The following is a 22,744-nucleotide window of genomic DNA, read 5'->3' on the forward strand; positions in this document are numbered from 1 at the left end:
CCGTCCTCAGCGGAGCTCCGGGCGGATGATCCAGCTGGATGAGAGGAAACACACGCTCCGGCTCTCAGCTTAAATAAAACTACGTGTGTGTGTGTCAGGAACTAACACCTGAGCCGGGCCGGTACACACCAGCAGGGCGTGGAGAGGACCAACAAATCAGCTGCTCTACTTTTTCCTTTTATTCTTTTAATTTGTCGTGGGAATATTTTTGAGGTAAAACTTGAGCCGGACAGGACGCGTGCTTCCTTCTTCACCACTCTTCTGTCTCCACACCAGGATGTAAAATTTGGGAACTTTTAATTTTTTTGTTTTTTCCTTTTTTTTATTATTATTTCGCAACTTTTCATTTCTTTGGGGAATATAAAAAAGAAGACTGCGGCTGTGCAGAGGAGGAGGTACGTTGAACACCAGCTTTCTCTTTCATTCATGTTTTATTTATCGGTTTCTAATTAAGTTTCGCACGAGATTAAATCCTCCTGAACAGCTGTGGAAGCTCGAGGCGGATTTTTAAAGATTTGTAAAGCACTCGTGATTTCTTAACAACGCGTGAGCTCCTCGCTTTTCTCGCTCCGGGCACGTCACGCCGAACTCCGCTTACAAAACTCCAATCTTAACGATTTAACGATTGCTGTCAAATAAAGCAACCGCCGTATCACTTACATTCAGGTGCTTTTAAATCAAAATGAAGCCATTTTACAATCGGCGTATAAATCACCCTCAAAATCAATGTTAAAATTGAGGAAGGAACTTTTGGAAAAGAGATATACTACCAGTAGTATTTAGAAAAATGGATAAACTGAACTTTAAAGTGGTTTTATAGTAACAGAAATAAAAGCTGGGTTGTTATTAATACTTGCATCGGGTTAAAAAGTGCTTCAGAGAAACTTGTGTGTGCAGATTGCTATGAGTGCTTTAATTTTAGGATTTTTAAAGGGAGTCTGGTGTGTGCACAAATCGAGACAGAACAGAATGAGTTTGGGGCTGATCAATACTGAGAACATCTGCAGCCTGATCCTGTTTAGCGAGTGACATGCCTTCCAGACCAGCCTGACATCTGCCAGTGTTAACTGCACTCACTGGAATTTGCAGCATCTGGGCAAAACCATCATGTTTTAGTGATTATTCACAATAATTCTGCACCAGTCCCAATAAAGACTGAAGTAAAGCGGTGGAACACTGAGTTAACTGATGGCAGTGTTGATTCATTTTACATTAAAAGTGGTTTTATGTTAACAGTGAACTGTGCTCTTGTGTTTTCGAGGCTCTGGTCTCTCTGCAGATCAGTACGTTGGGGTTAAATTATAGGATTTGTGCAAGTGGGAGACGACGGAATCTGTTGGGACTGATCAAGCCTGATCCTGTTTAATGAGTGATATGGCTTTCACATTCTGTTCCAGACTAGACTTGACTTCCTACAATTTTGATTATCACCTTTGGTTCCGTGCCAAGCCCAGTCACAATGACGGGAAGTTAAACTGTGAGATCCATTAGATCGTGATGGAAAACATTTCATTTTTGTTGGTAGTGTTGAATAGTTTTACTTTTAAAAGTGATTTCATGCCAACAGAAATGAAAGGTGCATGGTTGACTACTGATGTTACTGGGATAAAATGTGTTTTGGAGATGCTAGTGTTTGCAGATTAGTATGATGGAGTTAAATTATAAGATTTTTAAAGGGAGTCTGGTGTGGCTCCAGCTATCTATTTCAAACTAGACTGACTTCTTACATGCCAATCCCAATGAAGATAATGGGAGTTAAAAGGAAGGTTTTTATATGTGTATAATCAGTTATTCATATATTTAGTGGATTGTGGTGGAAAACGGATGCTTTTTTGATGCCAATGTTGTTTAATTTTACTTTTAAAAGTTATTTTATGTTACCACAAATGAAATGCGTACCATTTTCAGTGACTGCATGGGGATAAATTGTGCTTTGGAGACTGTAGTCTTTGCAGATTGGCGTGTTAGCGTTAAATCGTAAGATTTTTAAAGGGAGTCTGGGGGGGAGGTGGTAGAATCTGTTGGGACTGATCAATACTCGGAACATCTGGAGCCGGATCCTGTTTAGGGAGTGATATGTCTCCAGTATTATCTTCCAGACTAGACTGACTTCTTCCCACATTCACTTCACATCCACAGCAGCTGCATAAAACCATTATCTTTTATTGATTATCCCCATTCGTCCTACGCTAATCCCATTAAAGTTAATGGTGAAGCTGGATTATAAAGTGTGCAGCTCGACACCAGTTTAGGCCTCCTCTCTCACGATGTGTTCGGCGTGGGGGAAACAGATGTTATTTGATGGCAGTATTGATCAGAGGCGCCTCACACAACGTCACAGCAGCAGCCAGATAATGATTGTACTTAGTCAAATCTTTGGCTCCAAAGGTCATTAAAACACATCTCATCGCGTTGAACTATGAATCTTGGAAAACACCGGCCATCTGCTTCAAAGCCGTGCTGTACATGATGGGAAGGTAATTGCCCATGGTGTGAGTTAATGGATTAGAATAGCCTCCACGCTGCACCTTGAGCTCTGGAGATATAAAACCATTATAGAGACAGAGCGTCGCCGCCGCCGCTCTGTTTAGATTCAGGTTGTTTTTTATGCAACCAGTCGGGCGTTCAGCTTCAGGGCCGCTTGAACAGTTCGTCAGCTTGTTTAGTTTGCCGCCCGTGGAAAGTTTCGATGAGCGGTCGTTATATTTTTTACAGTCAAGACACGAGTTTCCCCCAAAAAAGACTCCGTCAAATGTTATAGAACATATTTTCAAACCACTCTTAATTGGCTGCTAATCAGAGGCTGGGGATTGCAGTGGAATGCAAAAAAAAAAAAAAAAAAAGAAAAAAGCCGTTTCTAATGTGTCCTCAAAGCAATCGATGGTTCAGAAGAGCTGTGTTCTCCTTAATAAGCTCTTCAGTAAATCCTTTTTTAATGTTTTCCCAGAAGTCAGGCCATTTCAGGGACCGCTTCAACACGCAGCACAATACAAACACCATCTTCTCTTTTTGGTGAACTGGCTATTTAAAGTGCTTTGAACTTTGCTCGGATTGCAGTGTCTTACATTATCCCCCCTGACTTATTTTTTTTTTTTGGAGGGTGAGGGAATTTCGTCGTCTGAAACAGCGAGGCGGGTGACTTGTGGCTTTTTTGGATGCTCAGCAGGTTAACCTGGGTTAAGTTTCCACGGCTATTTGCATTTGCTTCTTTATATTAACTCGTCTGTTTGCTCTAACTGGACTTTACCCTCATATGAAGGCTCATTCAAATCAGAATTGGCAGGGACGCTATGCTTCGGCGAAAAACGAGATGGAACAAGAAATAGCGTGGCAGGAGTTGACGGTGTTAATTGATATCCTTCACCTCTCAGTTTTAAACCTACACCTGGACTCCAAGGAATTGTTTGACACCTTATAAAGCATGTTTATAAGACAAGAGTTGGTCGTTTTGAGGCTATTTCCGGGTTAGCTTAGCATTTAGGCCATAAACGGCTAATACGAGGCTATTAGCTAACCACTTTTTCTTGCTTCCCCAACCCATGGTGTGCTATTTTTTAAGAATCCAAAGATGTACACAATCAACACTGAAAGCCTTGCTGGAAAAATGGCAACTCTGTGGTTTCACCCAGCATTATTTAACCGTGCTAAACCACTCATCTTCCATAGAAACGTTGTGGGATCTGTGAGATTAACTGGTGTGAGTGGACTGAAACCTGTTCGAGTGGAATGCAGCCGGGCGGTTGGGTAACTCTGCTGCCGATCAGATTAACGCCGCTGTTTGTGTTTACAGAGGGACCTATGCTTGTTGAGCTTTCCCATACATACAGTTCACCAGCACAGTTTGGCAGTGGCTAAAACCTTAATCACTTTACTAGTTTGGGGTAATTTTGCTTGAATACCAGCGTGCAAATGTAGCTTGGACTCATTTGAGTGAGTGTGCAATCAACAATAATTATATTTTAGAAACTGATCACATGTTTTTTAGGACAAATCAAAGTAAATATACGTCTGTAAATTGAACTCAAGCACACTAATTGGGTAAATATCACAGTTTAATGGTTTGATTTTGGAAAATGTATACTCACTAATATTCTGCATTTTAGTCTAAAACCTGTGTAAAAGCAGCCAGGGTCAGAGATTGAATTTTCTCAAGCAGATGGACGTCATGCTTCCAGTACTGACGGTCTGCTGAATTCTGCAGAGCTGGCTCAGATGTTCTGCAGCATGTGTCAAGTGATAAATGTGACAAATAAAACGAAAAACTTTTAGTTTTAGTCTGAGGAGTTTCAGAGCTCTTTGTGGAATTAGTTGGACCCTTGATGTGTGCACTGTTTTACTCATAATGACATCTTTACACACATAGAAAGTGTAGAAACTGGTGGCGTTTACCAGATTGGCTTTTTATTCTTCTTAATGTGATTTATAGTTAATGCTAGCCCGCCTCTATTGGAACAGTGCTGTTGTTTTTATTCCAAAGCCACATTAGCCCCTGTGTTGAAACACTGAAACGCTCTTAACCTCAAAGCCTGAAATTAAATTACGCCCCAGAACTTGGCAGAGGGAACAAGTGAAGGCTGAGGGACGCTTTCTCCGCGACGCCGTCGTTTGACACAAGAAGAGACTTGTCCTCGGAGGTCAGAGAGCTCAAAGACACTGTTTGTTTGAGTTGATGACATTTCATGCAACCTTGAATGTGTTTGTGTGTGTATATTTATACTTTAAATAAAATTTTCTGCTTGTTGTTTGTTGTGTGTAGCAGTAAATGCTTCAAGATGCGAAGGGATGTGGAAAGACATGACAGGTTAGCGTGGAAGCTCGCCTGACTTTCCCCAACCAATGAAATGTTTGTGGCAGAAAGTTGGTCTGGTGTCTCTCCGCTGGGAACTGATTATTCTCCTGCAACGATCTGCCTGACCAGTCAAAACTCTGAGTGGGGCTATGCCTGACAACTAACAGTGTCACGTAATCCAGGACCAAGTTGATGCTCAAATTCTAATTCGGTGGTACCATAGGTGTGGAATGGCTGCAGCAAGTGAACATGCAGCTACAAGCTAATACTAGCTTGTTTAGGCTAACAGCTAACATATAAAATAATCTGGTTTGGGATAATCGTGCATATCTTCAGCTGCTTTGCAGGTTGTCGTAATTACAGGTAAGTTAGGCAAAATATAGCATTGCTTTTTATGCAGTTTTCAAAATAAGAGTTTATTTTTTGAGTCTGGCTACAGCAAGAGGTTATGGAATTCCAGATAAAGTATATAAAGGCTAATAATATAGAACATGAGATGACAAGTTGTCAGATTGTGCTATAGTGTTTATACCTTGACCTGTAATATCTCTTGGTGTATGAGGCCTTTGTTGGCGGCGTTTGTACCAGTATTGGGTTTTTACAACTTTTGAATTTTATTGTCGACCCCATTTTATACCTTTTACTTTAAAGATGTTTAATTGGGTTGTAAACGCATGCAGTGGCACCAACTTGTTCACTCAGTCTGTTTGGATAAGACACTGACAGCTTGGCACGTCTTGATCTGGGAATATTTTCAGACGCTTTAAAATTGTGAGGATGTCTCCTGGGCCATTCCAAAAACATTAAAGTTTTATTCCCAAATCCAGTCTTCTGTTGGTTTGGATGTGCGTTTTGGATCGTTGTCATGACGGGTTATTCTTTTTATCATTGATTAATCTGACTATTCACCTGGATTTTAAGGGATTTCACATCCAAAGTAAGTGTAGCATAAAACAGAAATATCCCATGTAACACACCTGTCCTGCTACCTGCTCCACTGACAGGTGAAATTCCTTCTACTAGCCAGCTGTCTTCTGATTGGCCGGTTGAGCAGTGATTCATCCTCAGCAGACAATCCCAGACTATGTAAACACACACTGCACAGGAAATAACCCAACTGCCCAAGTGCCTGAATCAGCGAAGACTAACAGTCTGAGCAATGTTGTTTGCTGTAATTTTTTTGTTGCCTAATGTCATTGTCCTGTCTGATGCGTCATGAAACCTGTAGGCTAAACTTAGTTTACTTTCGAATCAGTGTAAAACAATCCATTTAAAAAAAAGAAAGAAAGGAAACTGGAGCAGGTCCTGTTTTTTAAGCCAGTCCTGTCTCTGTCTCTGTCATTAACTGAACACAAAACTTTCCAACTGTTTTATTCAGATTTCTTGTTTCATTCAACCAACAGCCCAAAACCCAAAGAAAACCTGTGAATCTTCACATTGAGAATCAGGAATTTTTTGGTTAAAAATGTGTGAAATGTAGGGAAAGCGAGCAGCAACCTCCGGACTGAGAATTGAAGCCAACGCAACAAGTAGTCATCCTCAAATGACCACTTGAGGCTGTCTCCAGAAACGTCCCATAAAGTGTCCAACCTTACAGCAGGACTAATCATGTCTGCTTGCTGGCTCCACTCAAGCTCCACCTCTTTGTCCATTCTAGAGTTAGCTGGTGGCGTTAGGTGGAATCAGGAACTGACAAGATGGCATTGGCCAGAGACTCCGCACTGAGCTTCACACACAACCTCTGTCCAGGAAACAACGGCCATCTTTACGTACATCGGTAATTTTAGCCTACGTCATACAGTTGCACTAGGGATGCGCCGAAACCGAAAACCAAAAATGGAGAACTGCAATTTTTGCTTGCGGCATCACTCCTGTTTCGGCCGTGTTGTTTCGGTGATAAAAGTCTTTCGGTGGCCAAATATTCGGTGCATCCCTAAGTTGCACCCTAACAACTCAGCCATCGGCAATTCTTCTGATTGGCTAATAGCTGCAACCTTATTGTTGTGTTTATTTAAAAAAAATAAATAAATGAACAAAGTTGCGTTGCATTTGAAAAAAGCAGAATTAACTTGATTATTTTTCTCTCGGTTTCAGTTATGGATAAATTGTGGAGCTGTTTTTAATCAAAGGACAGAAAACATATGATAAATAATTTGATTAAAATGTCTATTATTGAGTTTTATGTCATTTTAGAATGGAATATCTTTGGATTTCTGACTATTACTTGTGCGAAAACCAGAAAATTAAGACGATCAAATAACAAAAATAACCACTAATTGTAACCCTGGTTCAGCGAAAACCTTACAGAAGTCATGAGGAGTAAACCATTGCTCTCCTGTTGGCACACACAGCCGCTTTAAGCGATCGTCCACCAGATACTTCATATATCTTCTATACTTCCTGTACGTTATAATGAGCGCGCTCACTCATGCAGGTTGGTGATAAACAACAGCGACGTGTACCAGTCGTGAAGAAGAAGACGAAGGATCAGCACGTCCTCCGTTCCTCTTTGCCTCTTTTCATTTCTGAGTGTTTTTTTTTCTCTCTTCCGTCTCGTTAGCGCATTAAAAAATGCTGCTGCTCCCAGAAAACATCAAAATGTGCCTCTTTTTGTATTTTTTTTGTACCGAGCAGAGCTGTGTATGTGTGTAGGTGTTCACAATAGCAAAGATTGAAGCTTTCACGAATAAGATGCAGTCATTATTCAACAGTTTCACACTTGGAGACATTTATTTTTGGGCCTTAATTACAGCAAACCTCGCAGCTGTGAGCCTGTCATTCTTTATTTCGCTCACAACCCAACGATGCTCTTAATGTCTGCATTTATTAATGTTCTCGTTTATATGTCTTCTTGTAGTTGTACATTTTCACTTCTGTGGCTCTACCAGACGAATGCGGACCATGGTAGAGTGGTCCACATCCGTCTGGTAGAGCCACAGAAGTTAAAATGTTGGTTAAATTGACTCAAAATATCTTGAGTGCTTTTCAAACCCTGAGAAACACTTGTAGAGGTTTTAAAAATATATATATATAACAACTCATTTTAATGCATCTGCCTCTTGGATGGTGCGTCTGGAGCAACCTGATTGAAGCTTGTGTGTTTAAAAGCGAGCTCCGCTTTGTTGTGTTTGCCCAGCTGTTAATGTGTTGGTCTAATTATGCTGCTGTTGTCAGGGAGGCCTCAGAGTGAAGAGCTGCGATTTAAGAGGGCGGCCGACTGATTACTGACCTGTGCTCTGGGCTACTCAATCTCTGTGGATGCGCTTAAGAAATGTTTACGTATGCAGTCCAAGACGTTCAGCAGACGGCAGCTGTTGGATGTAATATTTCATAATATGTTCTTAAGAGCTTATTTGTGGGGGACGTGGGGGGCTGGAAGTCTTGTCACTCAACTCAGTTTTTGTAGTCTGCCTTGAAGCAGTAGCATTGATTCATGTCCTCTGGCTCCTCTGTCCTCTGCCGTCTTTGTGGTTTCAAGGGCTGGTTGGTCTAATGGCGAAGCAGCAGTGTCCCCCTCATGCATTAAGACACAAATTAAGCGGCTTTAATGAAATCCAGCATGTTTCATAATGATGCAGTAGCCATTGAGCTCCTGAGCTGAAGTCCCTGAACCGATTTTAATAGCATGCAGAAATGTTCTCAGACCAGTGGGGCCCCTGGAGTGTTGGGGAAAATGGGCGTCAGTACAATAGGTGATTTAATGGGTTGATCCGCTGGTGTGGTTCTTTAAAAACTAAGGAATGTCCCATTTTCTGATTTGATTTGTGTATTTTAGGAGCTCAAATGATCAATGCATAAACTCTTATTTTGAAAATCTTCTTGAATGGCAATGTAAAATTTTTATTTTGACATAATTGTAATGGTGTTAACCTACAAAGCAGTTCAAGTCATTAGCCATTTCCTCTGAATGGGTTAAGCTATCTGCTACATAAGCCATTAGCCTAAACAAGCTAATCCGCTAGTCCTACAACCATTTCGTTGTTAACACATTCAACTCGTCCCAGTAGCTTATTGTTCTTTAGTAACAGGAAGCCTCCGACAACGACGGCTAGCCGTTACTTATAAAGAGCTGCACCTTTGTCGCCATGCTTGTGTTGTGCCTGTACAGGAAGATATTGAGTTTTAGGTCACAGCGGGCGGGGACTTCAAGTTTTTCAAGGTGTATTTCACAACTGAGTGGCAGCTAATTGCATGTCTGAGCATTTGGTTGCAGGCAGCGTTGCATGACTCATGTAGTTTACCTCCCACTGCAAGGAATGACAAAAAACAAAACAAAAACCTGAACGTCAAAGTCTTGGAATCCATTAAACAGAGACCCAGGAAGTTGCACGCTTCACGACAGTAGCACAACCGCTATGCACGAGCATCTCAACACAGAAGATCCACCGGCTTCCGAACTTAAGCAGATGCTACTGGCTAGCTTGGTGGTGTTGCTCTCTAGTTGCAAAAGGGTTTGTTTCTGCACGTATGGACCTATAAAACTAAGATTTTCATGGGATTTTAGCAACTTTTAGCGTCTCCAATTACAATCAGCACAAGTCATTGACGTTAAATTATACTCAACGCTGTCTTTGTTCATTTGTGACAGAATATAGGAAACAACACGTTGCCTAATTACACAGAATAAATCAGAACTTTAGCTGAATAGTATAATTATAGCTGTCTTAAATTAAATTCATAGGTTTCATGTTAAAATATGTCCTAAAGCTAATGTTTAAAAGTTAAATTAGGAAAGTTCTGATTATTATTTAGCGCTTAACCCCAGAGGATTCATGGACTATGCATTTTTAATTTGTCCAAACCTTCAAATCCTTTTTGTGAAACAAAGAAAGTGACAACCCCTCAAAAATAAATTAATAAGAACGACGTATAATTACATGCCTTGAACTGTGCATGAACTCCTGCTGCCCTTGTGCCAATTTGTGAATGGGTGGCGCTGCAACAAACAATTACCCTGTCACTCAGTCACTTCAACGCTTGTTCTCGACAGGGATTCATTTGTGAGCTCAAGACAAATCACATGTTTAACATTAGTAACCCATGCCTTCCATGCCAAGCAGAGAAAGGATGGTTCTGTTGTTGACCTTTCGCTAAAAAATAAAAAATACCGTCTTGTGTTTTTGGGGTCATTTTCCGTAGTCGGTCCAAATAAATGACCGTTTCATGGTTTGGTAAAAAGTAGGCTTGTCGGTTCCATTTTAAAATCAAATGGGGTTGAAATGGAATAAACTAAAGGGCTGTTGATGTTTCCCGACATCATGAAGCCGATGTATTCGTGGCGGTTCCTCGTAGAGCAGAAATGTAAATGTACACAGGAGACGAGAAGAGCTTTTCATGCAACATAAGACATTCTGCAAATTGTTCCTGTCGGTTCTCTGATCTGTCTGCCGCATTATAACCACCCCCCTCCATCCTGCATCCCATCGAGTCACATCACATTGTCTCGTTGATGGAACAATTTGTAAGTCAGTTTTGTCAGCATCCCGCTTTTGCAAAACTCCCAAGAGCGCAATGGCTGGATGCCGCCGAACCATCGAGCTCCGTTTATTTCACCCCCGACGCCCTTCAGCTTCATCATCACGACTGCAAATACATTCTTACACACTCTCTGAATCTATCAGGCAAACGCGACGGCTTACGGTGATAGATATTTCTCCGGCTAAATGAAGAGTTGGAAGCGTGGAAGGCCGTTTAGAGACCTGTCTCAGCCTCTCCCCGTTAATTCAGGGTCACGTCAGTCAGTCTGCTCGGAGATGTGAGGCGTCGCACTCCGAAAAGACAGAGTAATCATTAAATGAATAAAAGGCTGCCGCTTGCTTGGTAAAGAATAGAAAACATGAAAAGCAAAGACAAAAAAAAAAAAAAAGACCGGGGGAGCTACAATGCCCCTCAGTCTAATGATTCCAGCCGGCATATTCTGCTTCCTTTTAATTTCATACAATGCCTTTAATTACTCGCTATTCTGGTTGCTTAAGTCTATTGTGTGGGATTATTACAGGAAGGACAGAGGGTTCATTATACTCAGAGATGGATGCACTTCAGAGGTTTTCTTCTTTTAGTCTTTCACAAAGATTCATGGTTTGCGACGAATGTTTAAAGAGTCAAAATGAAACTCAGAGCTTCGCCTCCAAAAACACAAACCTGGATTCATAACTTACCTGTCTCGGCTCTACGTCTTAGCTTGATGTGCACTGGTCGTGGTCTTCCTCCATCTGCGTTTGTCTGTTTGATCTTTGTACACATCCACTACTGAGTCGTCTTCTTTCTTTTATACGTCGCAGTGATCTTGGCAAACGTAACCATTTATTTATTAAACAGCTCCAACTCCAACATGATCTGCTCTGGTAAAGTCATCATAGTTTGAAGTCTGCAAAGAAACTCGACACAGTGGAACAGAAATCATAACGGAGACTTGGTGGCAAAATAAATAGAGCTGGACGTAAAACAAAACAGATTTTCATTCAAATCAGTCTTGATTGGATTGATTAGATATCAATTTCCTGCATCTCTGTTCAGCCTGAAAGCTGATTGGATTAAAAAAGTATGATGACAGAGGTGATAGAGAGATGAAAGATGGAGATGCCACAAATCTCTGGAAACAGTTTGAGCAAAGTAGTTTTGAAACTGAAATCTAAATGAAATCTCTAAATGAATTGATTCTGGAAACCACTGGCGATACCATTGGTGAAACCATTGGCGATACCCAGCCCTACTGCCCACGTCAACTTGTAGGGGGACCAGCGAAGAAGAAGAAGTTGACTAGTCGCCAAATAGCTTCTTAGCGGTGTCATTAATGCTGACATTGCTTTATTTCCATGAGTTTTGCCAGAATTCACTGGTGTTCCCAACACAGAGCTTGAGCAAAAAGTCACGGGACACCGCATCATTGTAGCTAGGAGACGAGCTTTACTGTGCACCTGCAGTAGAGAACTGAAACTGATGCTTTGTCTCATTGATGCCTCGGCGCTGACCTACTTCAATCAGTCTAAATACTTTTTAATAAATTTAATAAATGCATGTTTTATCATGAGCAAAACTCTCGTGACCAACGAGATCCTGCAGTTCCATGAAACCTGCTATCATTTTAACGTCTTCTCCTTTTAAAAGCAGCTGTAGCATCAGATCACTAAGCCACAACAAAGTCCCTGAATCTAACATAATCAGCTACCAGGTTTAACCTCATGCCGCCACCCTCCCCTCTCCTCTGCCTCGGGGCCCCACCATCAGCTAACAGCCAGAGAGGAAATGGAAAGCTCGGTATAAAACCATTAGAAGCTAAGTTACCGCTGCTTACGATGATGTTGCATCACTGCAGTGTGTCTGAGTCTAGATACAGAGAAGAATCCAGGCTAGGATGAGTCCAACCTGACGGAAGAAGGAGCAAAAATCATTTACTGCTGCAACAGGTGTTAAGTAAGGTGTCAGGTTTTTTTTGTCTAAAAACTCAAGTTTTTCTTTTTTTAACCTGAAAAATGAAATCAGCTGCAGTTTTTTTTTTCCCACACAGATAATTTGGAGTTTACATTTTATGTTTTGCTCATTAAAAAAGTCCCACTTTAAAGCCAGCTCCACAGCATTGCGTCGTTGTATGACGGCTGAATTCTGGGATCCCGTCAGTTGGACGCATTTAGCTGCATGTCGTGTAATCTGCGTCAGGCTTCAACGGAGCGTCCGAAGGTTGTGTTTGCTGTGGAAACAGTGGCAGGTGTGGATGTGTGCGTTGCGTCCTTGACCACTTTCTGTTTGCTCAGATCGGTGCAGCAGATAAAAGCTCTCGAGCTTCTTGCCGTCCACTTTTACTTTCTCCTTAAACCAATTTTTCTTAGTTTGTCTCAATTGCAGTTATTCTCGCCTCTACACCTGTAACTATGTCTGGTGCTTTTAGCAGAAAGGCGTCATTAGTGTACGAGTGCGGGACGTTGGGAAGAAGTGGGCAGTGAAGGAGGCTTTTGAGTCGCATTATAGGAAATGTGGGATCCACTAAAAAGACATTTATCAACGTTTTTTCAAAGTGCAATATGAGATCACAAGAGCTCTGTGAAAACTGTGGGAAAAGAAAAGAAAGTCCTTTTGAAAAATTCCATCCAATTACAGGAGTGCAAGCAGAACATTTAGGGTGCTCTCTCTCTTTAAATCCACAAAATGCACAAACAGAAGTAAACTTTGCTACAATCTAGTGGCTCTTATTCCGATAACTTTCCTCAACAAAATCCGTCAGTGACAAGTTCCGGCTGCAGTAGTTTCATCCAACAACAACAACGTTTCTGGCACCAACATCGACAAAGCGATCTCATCTCACTGGCTGCTCTGAACCAGAGGAAGCTTCCTGATTGGCTTATGTCAATCACAACTTCAGCTTTTAACCCTTTATGTGCTGCACACCATACAGGATTTGGACTCGACAAGTTGTGTCCAAAAACGGTCGCAAAATGGAAATATTTGGTTGCAGTCTTCAGTCCTGCAGTTAAATACTAGATACTGTTTCATGTGTGGATGAGGACACTGATTCAGACTTTGACACATTTGCAAAATTAGAGCTCGATTAATTGCTTAAACGGTTTATGTTCCCAAAATGTGGCGAATTTTCCTCTTTCTCCTGTGGCAGTAAAACCGGGACAAGCCATTTGAAGATGCTACGTTGAGGCTGTGACGCTATTGTCCATTAATAAACCAACAAAATAACTGGTGGATTATTTCAGAATTTAAAAACAAATGGTTACTGATGGAGCTGCAAGAAACCAGTGTACTTTCCCAATAGAAGCCATGTTTGCTTTAATCTAGAACATCTTTTTTTAGGGCCGTGCAGTAATCCTATCAGTATGCGGAGGTCTTTTGGTGTTTTCATTGCTTCGAGGGGGATTTCTGAGTTGAAGAAATGCTGGAACATGGTTTTGATCTTTTGGGAATTTCCAGTGTTTCATTTTTGGTCCATGCTGCTGGTGGTGATGGTGGTGATGGTGGTCAGCGGCTTTAAGGTCAAGGTAACAAAAAGATTGCAAAGGTTTGTTTTCAAGCAGCTTTCTTGTCCTGCTTCTTGTACATCGCTATGTCAAATATGTAGAAGCCACATGTCTGAGAGCTGTTCTTATAAATACAATCGAGGCGTTAAAGGCGACGCGTTCAGAGTGCTCTGAGGTGAGAGGGTCTCTCTGTGTGGGCTGTAATTAAAACCACCGGTCATCTCCTGAAAGCTGCTCTCACACTGCGAGTGTCGAGTCGAACGCTGCGCAGTTTGCGAGGAGGAAGCGGCTCTGAAACGCAAAGGGCTATATTAAGAAACTAGATGTGACACCTGACGGCGAGCAGATCACTGTTTTCAGAAACTCTTTCTTTAGTTTGTTTTACTTAGATTTACTTCATAGTTTCTGTTTCACCGCTCAACAGATTGTTTTTCTTTCCTCCTCGTGTGGGTTTCCAGCAGACGAGATGATTTGTTCTTCACTGCACCCTCTCGCAGGGGGATAGGTTTGGTTTGTCTGGTGGATTTGTGCATCGGCAGTTCCAATAAGGATTTAATCCAGTGAGATCGATCCTGCATCCTTGACAAAGAGAAAAACAGCTTCTAGTATGAGCTTTGTGGAGAAAAGACTCTGGTCTGGACAATGTTTAACCTGATCTCTGGCCCTCGTTCAGACCTGGTATCAACTTGATTCATGAGTGATCTGATCACAAGTGGCCGCCATTCAGTCCAGGTCAAAAATTCAATTGTGGCCTAAAACAGAAAATAAAGATGAAAAGCATGACACCACTAACCTGTAGCAGGTAAACGTTCAAGAGTTGAGACCACATGCGTCTCGGTTGACCACTTGTGACCTGATCTCTGTTTTGCACTCTGCATGCAAATAATTAATTACAGAATATTGTGGAAATATTGTAAATCAATGGATCACTATCTACTGTTGTTTCAGAACCACAAACAAACATAGCTAACATGGAATATCTGCACCTTTAAGTGTGTGAGCTTTGGATCCTCACCGAAAGCACGCACTTAAAGTTTATTTAAGGCACCAATCAGGCATAACATTATGACCACCTTCCTAATATTATGCAGGTCTCCCTTGTGGTGACTCATCAGAGAGCTAACCCTAACCCTGAACCTAACCCTATCAGTTTGGGATCTAGTGAATTTGGAGGCCAGGTCAACACCTTGTGCTGCTAAAGTGTTTTTGTGTGTGTGTCTGTGTCAGGCTGCATCCTGCTGGGGATGGCTGCTGCCATCAAGGAGTGTCATTGCTATGGGGTGGGGGTGCCTGGTCTGGTCTAGGTGGGTGCTACATGTCTAAGTAACATCCACACCAATGAATGCCAGGTCCAGAAGTTTCCCAGCAGAACACTGAATTGTAACAAGATGGTTTAAATGTTATTCACTTCTCCTGTCAGTGGTCATAATGCTGTGGCTGATCGGTGTAGTTTTCTCCACTTTGACGTTAACGAACAACGCTCACGTTATAACTTAAATCGGATTCTCCCTCATGCCCAGTTACATCGCTGCTGCAAAGAAAAGTCACTGGTTCAGATTTCGTCTCCTTTAAAATCTAACTGAATCCAAACGGTCCCTGCAGATCAAAACTTCTCTCTCTGTAGCTGCACGCTCTGATAAACGGAGACAACGCTGCTGTTTTCACATCATCATAGTGGATGAACTCTTCCTTGGCGGCTCGCGGCTGTTTGTCCAGTCGTGTGTGTAATAATTTAACACCACACGTGATGAATGAGATGCACAGACTCGTCGAGTGTGTGTGTGTGTGTGTGTGGTTTAGGTGGCCGTGAAGGTGATACAGCTTTTCCTAACGCTTGTGGAAAGACAGGTGGTGAGGTCGCACGCCGACGCCGTGTCTTAACTGCCGTGTGGCCGTAGCTGACTACATGAAATGACGGATGTGTGGATGTTTCCACGTTCCCATGGCTTCGTCTTGACCTCTCGGCTCGGCCACAGGAAACCCCAAACCACAGTCCTCTCCTCCACAGGTTTTTTTTTTTTTTTTATTCTTTGTGTAAAACACTTTTAAATCCAGGACTTTCCCACGTGTGTGTGCGTGTGTCTCTCTTCGTATCTTACTTTCACTTCATTTCTTATCCATCTATCACCGTTACATTTTCGGTTTTGATTTCGTTTTCTGTCCTGCAAAGTTTTTTCTTTTTGGTCAGAATTTCTCAGAAACCCTCAATGTAAGTTCTGTTAGTTGTGCAGTGACTGTGCCACAGCCCATACAGTGATGGTAATCATGAACACACGGCTGATTACAGATGAATCATGCATTTAAAACTGGCAATCAGCAACCTCCTTGTTTTTTATTTTTCTTCTTTTGTGGTTGCTTCCGTTGATTTATTTCTCCTGGCTCCACCACACCACACTACTCCACAGCGCTAGTATTTCCTCTAAATGCGACTTCACAGAGCCGCTAACGTGGCTTTAAGCTCTTGTTTTCTTGTGTTGGACGCCGTGTTTCTGCTGCAGCTCTGTCCTCCTCGATTTATTTGGTCTCCCCTGGAAAAACATTCGGCTCTCTGTGGGTTTAAACCGGTGAAATCAATGTTAACAGAGTTAGAGGACTCTTTTTTTTGTTTCAGGTAAATCAGAGTTGAGTGTTCCTTCACTCTTGAACGTCTCGGTAATGTTTGTCAAGTGATTCCCATTTGGCTGCAGGAGTGGAGCAAACACACACATATACATCCCTATATATATGTATATGTAAATCAGTAGCTGTCTGCACTTTCAACTACATCTGACGCAGCGTTACCCATGAATAAACCAGTTGAACACAGTTCCTGTAGCTGTTAACACTCTGCAAGGGGGTTTTTCCTACCTTTTTTAAAACCTTGGACCATCGACATTCCTCTTTGCCTTCATGACAATTGCAATAAATTCATAAAGGATGAAACAGCTGTGTGCAAAGCTGGCTGGTCAAACTGTTTACGATGTCAACTCCTACTAAGCAAATAGTGATTATCTTTTTTATTGGTTAACTGTCATTATATGCCCATCAAAATTTCCTTATGAGTCCAACACTTGGTCAGTTGGTCACTTTTGTCAAATTATGTCCGTACATTGCTGAACCATGGAGGAAGAAGCCAACTGAACCTTTTGAACTTTTCCCGAAGTGCTCCCACTTTTGGTTTTGATTAAAATATTGTGTACATGGTCCCCAGAGGATGGACCCTACTCACTTTGGTGGTGTCCTTTCCCTTTCTGTAGTCTCCATAAGAACTTCACAGTGATTTTAAGATGAAATACATTCAGTGTAAAGTTCTCGTAAAACAAAGCAAGAGCCAAGACGCCATCAGATGTTTGGCGTTTGCTAACTGACTAACCGGTTTAGCTTTAACACAAAGCTAAAAGCAAGATAATAAAACCTGAGTTAGACTCGTATGACTTATTTTCTGTTTGTTAAATCACTTTATATCTAGTGTGTTGAAATGTAATGCTAATAAACCGAGTGCTCTTTAAAGGCCACGCTTCCAACCAATCAGAGCATAGCAAGATGTATGTGGAGTCATAATGTTGCAACAAAACACAAAAGAAAGATTCTTGGATCAAAGTGAAATCACTAGATTTTACTAGTTTTGGTGAAAAATTGGATTACTGCGCCCCCTGTTGGCCAGGAAATCTGGTAATGCAGCTTTAATTTGTATTTTTATTTTTTTACTCTCAATCCAAAGGCTCATTTAAGAGACTATGGGACATAGACGCCATAACTAATGTATGTCCGAACCTCCGAACCTCCTCAGTTAACCTTTCCTCCATGTGTTCAATCTTTATTGATCCAAAACTATCAATTCAAAAACTGCGCCTATTAATTTTTCTTACCCCCCGTTCTCCCGTCTCTGGCAATATGTTCTCATTAAGAAGTTATTCTCAAACTGTCTTCATGTTTGAGTTTCAGTTTTAAACCTCAGGCCTTGATTACTTCCAGAAATCTTGGGTTCACGTTGAAGGAATCGGCATCGCCATCAAAGCTTTGGGTCACTGTTTACGTATTCACTGAGTTTACGTATTGTGTGATCACTACATACAGTATATACTTGTGCTGCTATTTTGTGTACATATTTTTAGATTTAGTTTGAAAGCGGTGGTTGCAGTATGGGTTGTTGTTCATTTCCTGTGTGCTGACCCTGCGTGGCTTGGCCCTATGCCTTCCTCTCTTTATTTATTTTTTTCCCTTCTTGGCCTTTTCTTGCTTTATTTTCCCTCCTTCCTCAGATTTCCTTGTTGGTTCTTCTTGAGAAACATCTGCACAGCAGTTCGCAAAATATGTTTTTTTTTTTTTTTTTTTTCTGTTTCTGAGTCAGTCTAAATTCAGTGGCAATCACACAAAAACAGGAGCAAGCTTAACTTTTTAATATTCTCAACTTACTGCTGTTAACTTGCTGTTGCTGCAGTTTTATTTAAACACAAACTCAGCCTTTCCTAAAGATGGTTTCACGTTAAGAGCCTTCCAGCGGATTAAGATGTGCAACTCACACACTTTCTTTGAAGCCTTTCAATATGAAACCCTTGACTAAAAGACTGTTATGTCTCCAAACAGGGTCATGTTTGTTCCACATGAACAGCGCCCTCTTGTGGCATCCACAGCCTCGTAGGTGGAAATTTTTTTGGGAGCGAGTGGTGACGTGTTTGATTTTTAAAAACTGACGAGGTTGAAATTTATAATATAAAGGGGAGGTATGTTGACATTTAATTTTGTGCATGATCCCCAGAGGATAGATTCCCACTGTCCCACCACGAGCACGAGTCAGACTTCCCTCTACAAGTCCAGTTGCCTTTTTTGAACCTTTTTTTGGATATACTTGTGGTAGAAAGTTGGTCTGGAGTCTCTCTGTTGGGAACTGATTGTGCTCCTGCAAAGATCTCCTTCCTGGTTTAATCTCGTTCATTTGCTCCTTCAGTTGCTCAACCTCGGTTTAGACTGGAATATCTCTAGTAGTCTGGATTAGCCCCACCTACAAAGCTTTTGTTGGGGGGGAAGTTGGTCTGGAGGCTCAGTTAGGAACTGATTATGCTCCTGCAAATATTGTTTGGGCGGGGCTTTATGTGGTGATGGACGGGAGTCGTACATGTCATCTGAGCACCATGGAGTTGGATCTAATTGGTTGGAGGACTATCCAGTCTCTTTATCGGTTGAAATACGCCCCATAATGAAATCCAAATGCAGCGTTACCAGACTCATATTCAGGGACAACGGTTCCTTTACTCTTTTATTATGACACTACATTTCTTACACTCAGCTAACCTATCGTTAGCTTGCCAAATCGTTAGCATCGGTGGCTTCTAGATGGCCTTCTAGAGATGTTCTTACAACTTAAAGCTGCCGAGAAAGGTCTTGAAAACATTTGACAAGCTGAACAAAGAGCTAATGGTAGCCGTCGTGGGAAGAGGTTGGGTCCCATTTCCAATTCTTCTCAGTGGCCTGGGTGTGGTTGTTTTTCAGGTTTCACCGGTTTCGTTTGAAGGCGACAATTGTACATAGTAGTACATATTCAAAATAAATCGTTCCCTTTTAAGTTCAGGTGATATGAACCATTGCAATATTAAAATACAAGGTAGACAAGGTCACTGCTCAGTAGGGTTTGTTGACATCGGTACATAACAACACAGGGCGACTGATTATATAGTTTAAAAGTAGAACTTAGATTAATTTAATCCATTTAATCCTCATATACTCATTCTATTATTTAGTGGAAGTATAATTTGGATCTTAAACAGATCCGACGATCGGCTCTAATTATGTTTCCACTCGTCTTTTTTATCTCTCTATTTATTTCTCACGGCAGCAGTGGAGAAAAGAAGCTGTACCCAGTTACAGTCACATTGTTACGTCTAAATGAAACCAAATGTTGGGATTTTTCTGTTTTTTTTTTTTTTTGCTCTGAACACCACACCACCACACAGCGCTGGCTCGGCCTGCACGAGACAGTACAACTTTCCAACCAGATACCCTTTCATGTGTCGGGGTCTGCAGCTTCAGTTTGGATTCGCCGATGTGTGTTTGTGTGTTAGGTCATTTCAGCCTCTCGCTGGTGATTACAAGACACCGACAGGAAGGTTGTGGGAAGGTCGGGACATGTGCCTGTGCCCACATATATCTTTTTTTTTTCTATAATTGCTTGTGTCTGATTTCTTGTCTTGTACAGATATGCTGTCACACTGCGTTAAGCTCTGTTTGAATGCAGTTAGTTTTATAATAGCGTGTACGTTGGGTAATTCGTGGCATATTTCATTTGGAAGCACATCACAGGATAAGATCTGATTAAGTCCGACTGGACAAACATCCCCCTCAACATCTGTCTCTGCATTCCAGCGAACCCACCAGGAACTTGGAAAGGGCAGCAAACCAAAGACCTTAGAAACTTAACTCCGCTTATATTGTATTTCTAACAAGTTCAATTAAATCCGATGTGCTGACTTAAAAAAGAGGAGGCATGCGTGCACGGTGTTTGGCAGGAAGCTTGTTGTTAATTTTAGTTTGATTTAATTTGTGTTCACAAAGCTGTTTCTCAATATTGACCTACACAAAGCAAGGACAAAAAAAGTTTAGTCTAAGCTGCTCAAGTGCTGTTTTGCAGGATTCACATCAACAGGAAGGAGCAAGAACTCTAGCAGCTTCTCCAACGACCACTGGAGGCTCCAAGAATGAGTCAACTTTACGGCAGAAATAAACAAGTTTACGCCCTGGTACTTAAATGATTTTGGTCTTTATAGCCTTTTATTAAGATAAAATAACAATTTAATTATATCAAGCCTTAAAGTTATGCATAAATAGTCTCATTGAGTGACGTCTGCAAAGATGGACACGACCAGAAACGCCACACTGAGCTTCAAAACTGCTCTCCAGGAAACAGTCGACCATCTCTACAAACAGGCAATGAGTTTAGCCACTCGGGACTGCCGATTGTTTGTTTAAAGAAAATTTCATTTAGTTCTATTTCAGTTTAGGAAGGAAAATCTTTACCATTAGCTTAAAATTAGACGATCGAACAATAAAAATAACCATTAATTGTAACCTTAGTTAGGTGAGATGTGCTGCTTGCTTGTTTCCTGTAAGCAAAACAGTACAGAACCTGTGAAGGAGTAAACCACTGCTCATCTGTTACCATGCAGAGCCTCTTTAAGCGACCATTTCTTAACAAGCTGGGAGCTGGGAGGAGTTGGGCGCTGCCAAGTTTGTGGCGGCTGGTGCCGCGAGCTTCACGAAACTTAAGGGTTTTTGTCCGTCTTTATGTACGCTCTATGGTTTAGCCTAGCTTAGCACAAAGACTGGAATCAAGTGGGACAGTGTTTGACTCCTTTTGACTTGCAAATCCTCAATAGAAAAAGGCGTTCATTCTGCAGAATAGCCGGTTGTGTTGCGGTTTTGGCAGGAGTCCTTATAAAATCAACTTTTATATAAACAGAAACGGTGAAAGCTGGAAGTTGATACTTGACTGAAAATAACAGCCGATTCAACTTTTTATTTCCACTCATAGATCCTCATTTTAATACGATTTGTTTCATATACTTTCCTATCGAGCTGCTTGTGCTTTTAGATTTTTGAGACGACTACATTTGTCAAATTCAAAGTGTAGTTTTACAGAGACGGGCAACAATTACTCACATTTGATGAAGTGGAAGAAGAAAACAACTTGTGTCAAATACAAACTGTTTATTCTTCATTTCAGGAGTGAAAAATGGTCGGTTTGACTTATTGCTCGGCCGGAGCATCCGATTGTAAAAACACGCATGAGCAGCCGCCGTCATCACTCAGTGTATTTACGTGGAGGCTGATAGGACATGCAGTGTTGCACATTAGACGTCTGACGTCGTCCTCTTCCTTTAACCGTTTTGTTTTTGTACCATCAGAAACTGGTCCAGCTGTTGTTTCCTGTTGTCGTCCTCACATTAGTCCACGTTTCCTAGAACAAATGAGTCCACTCTTCTTCTTCTTCTTCTTGTGGACTTACAGTTTGGTGCGTGTGTGTTGTAGTAAATTCCTCTTCCAGTTATGAGGTGATTAGTCATATGGTATCAGTTTATTTTGGCTGTAATGGAAACTGTTCGCTGCCAGAAACACCCCTCTGTTCGCTTCCCAACTTTCCTCTCCTCCTCCAAAGCCTCGTTCTTTTCTTTATTGCCTTTCTTTACTCGTAACACCTTTTCTGCTTCTTCCTGATTGCGTTCTTTTCATTCTTTCCTTTAACCTTCCTCCTCCTCCTCATCTATTTCCAAACTGTTTCTTCTATCATCATTTTCTTTATTCTCATTCCTCCTCCTTCTCTAATGAGATTTTTTTTTTTTTTTTTTTTACCTCTTCTCCTGTTTATAGAGGATGACAAACTGGCTCAGCTCCACCCTGCTAATAAAGAAAACATGCTGCGAATCTGGAAGTAAAGGAGCATTTCACTCCGTCACCAGACACAGCAAGTAATCATTTATATAAAAAGAAAAAACAACAGCTTTCTTGTTGTTTTGTTCCAGATCGACTGGCCTTTGTAAACACTCTTGTCTGTGTTCTTGCTCTTGAAGGAGTTTAAAGTTGTGTCAGCTAGAGTGGAGGATGGTTAGGAAAGGCCATAAACACATGGAGATGGATGACTGTGGTCGACGCTGTGTTTACATTTCCTGATTAAGCAGGAATGTGAGGACGGCTCGGCTGTGTCGGCGTGGGATGGCGAGGATTAGGGGTCGAAACATCTATGCTCAAAAACAAATTAAAAAGAATGAAACATACGCAGGAACCTCTCCAGATTTCATTCAATCAAAAGAAGAAGGAGAAAAAGAAGTGATCTGGTCTCGGGTCCAGGTTAAAGTTCAGGTGTGAACACTGATCTGGTGTCAGTCCACATGTGGAGGTGGTCTGGGAAACATGTGACCTCCTTCCTTTGGTAGTGTGAACACACAATGAGTCCTGGGTCACATTAAAGACCACCTACTCAACAGGGCTGATCTGTGGAAGAGGAGTTTAACTCATTCATTCAACC

The 22,744-nt window shown here is 41.5% G+C and overlaps 1 protein-coding gene across 3 annotated transcripts in view; it reads left to right on the top strand.

Annotated features, from left to right (window-relative positions):
* LOC311508641 (plexin-B2-like) overlaps window positions 1-22,744 on the top strand; it is a 175,998-nt gene continuing 153,254 nt past the window's right edge. For 2 of the 3 annotated variants that reach the window (XM_084573508.1, XM_084573510.1), the window contains exon 1: window positions 1-395. The gene's annotated coding sequence lies outside the window, so the exon portion shown is untranslated. The remainder of the gene's footprint in view (window positions 396-22,744) is intronic. The other variant, XM_084573509.1, reaches the window with a different exon arrangement.

This window comes from Chelon labrosus, assembly GCF_963514085.1.
Source record: "Chelon labrosus genome assembly, chromosome: 23".
Taxonomy (NCBI): Eukaryota; Metazoa; Chordata; class Actinopteri; order Mugiliformes; family Mugilidae; genus Chelon; species Chelon labrosus.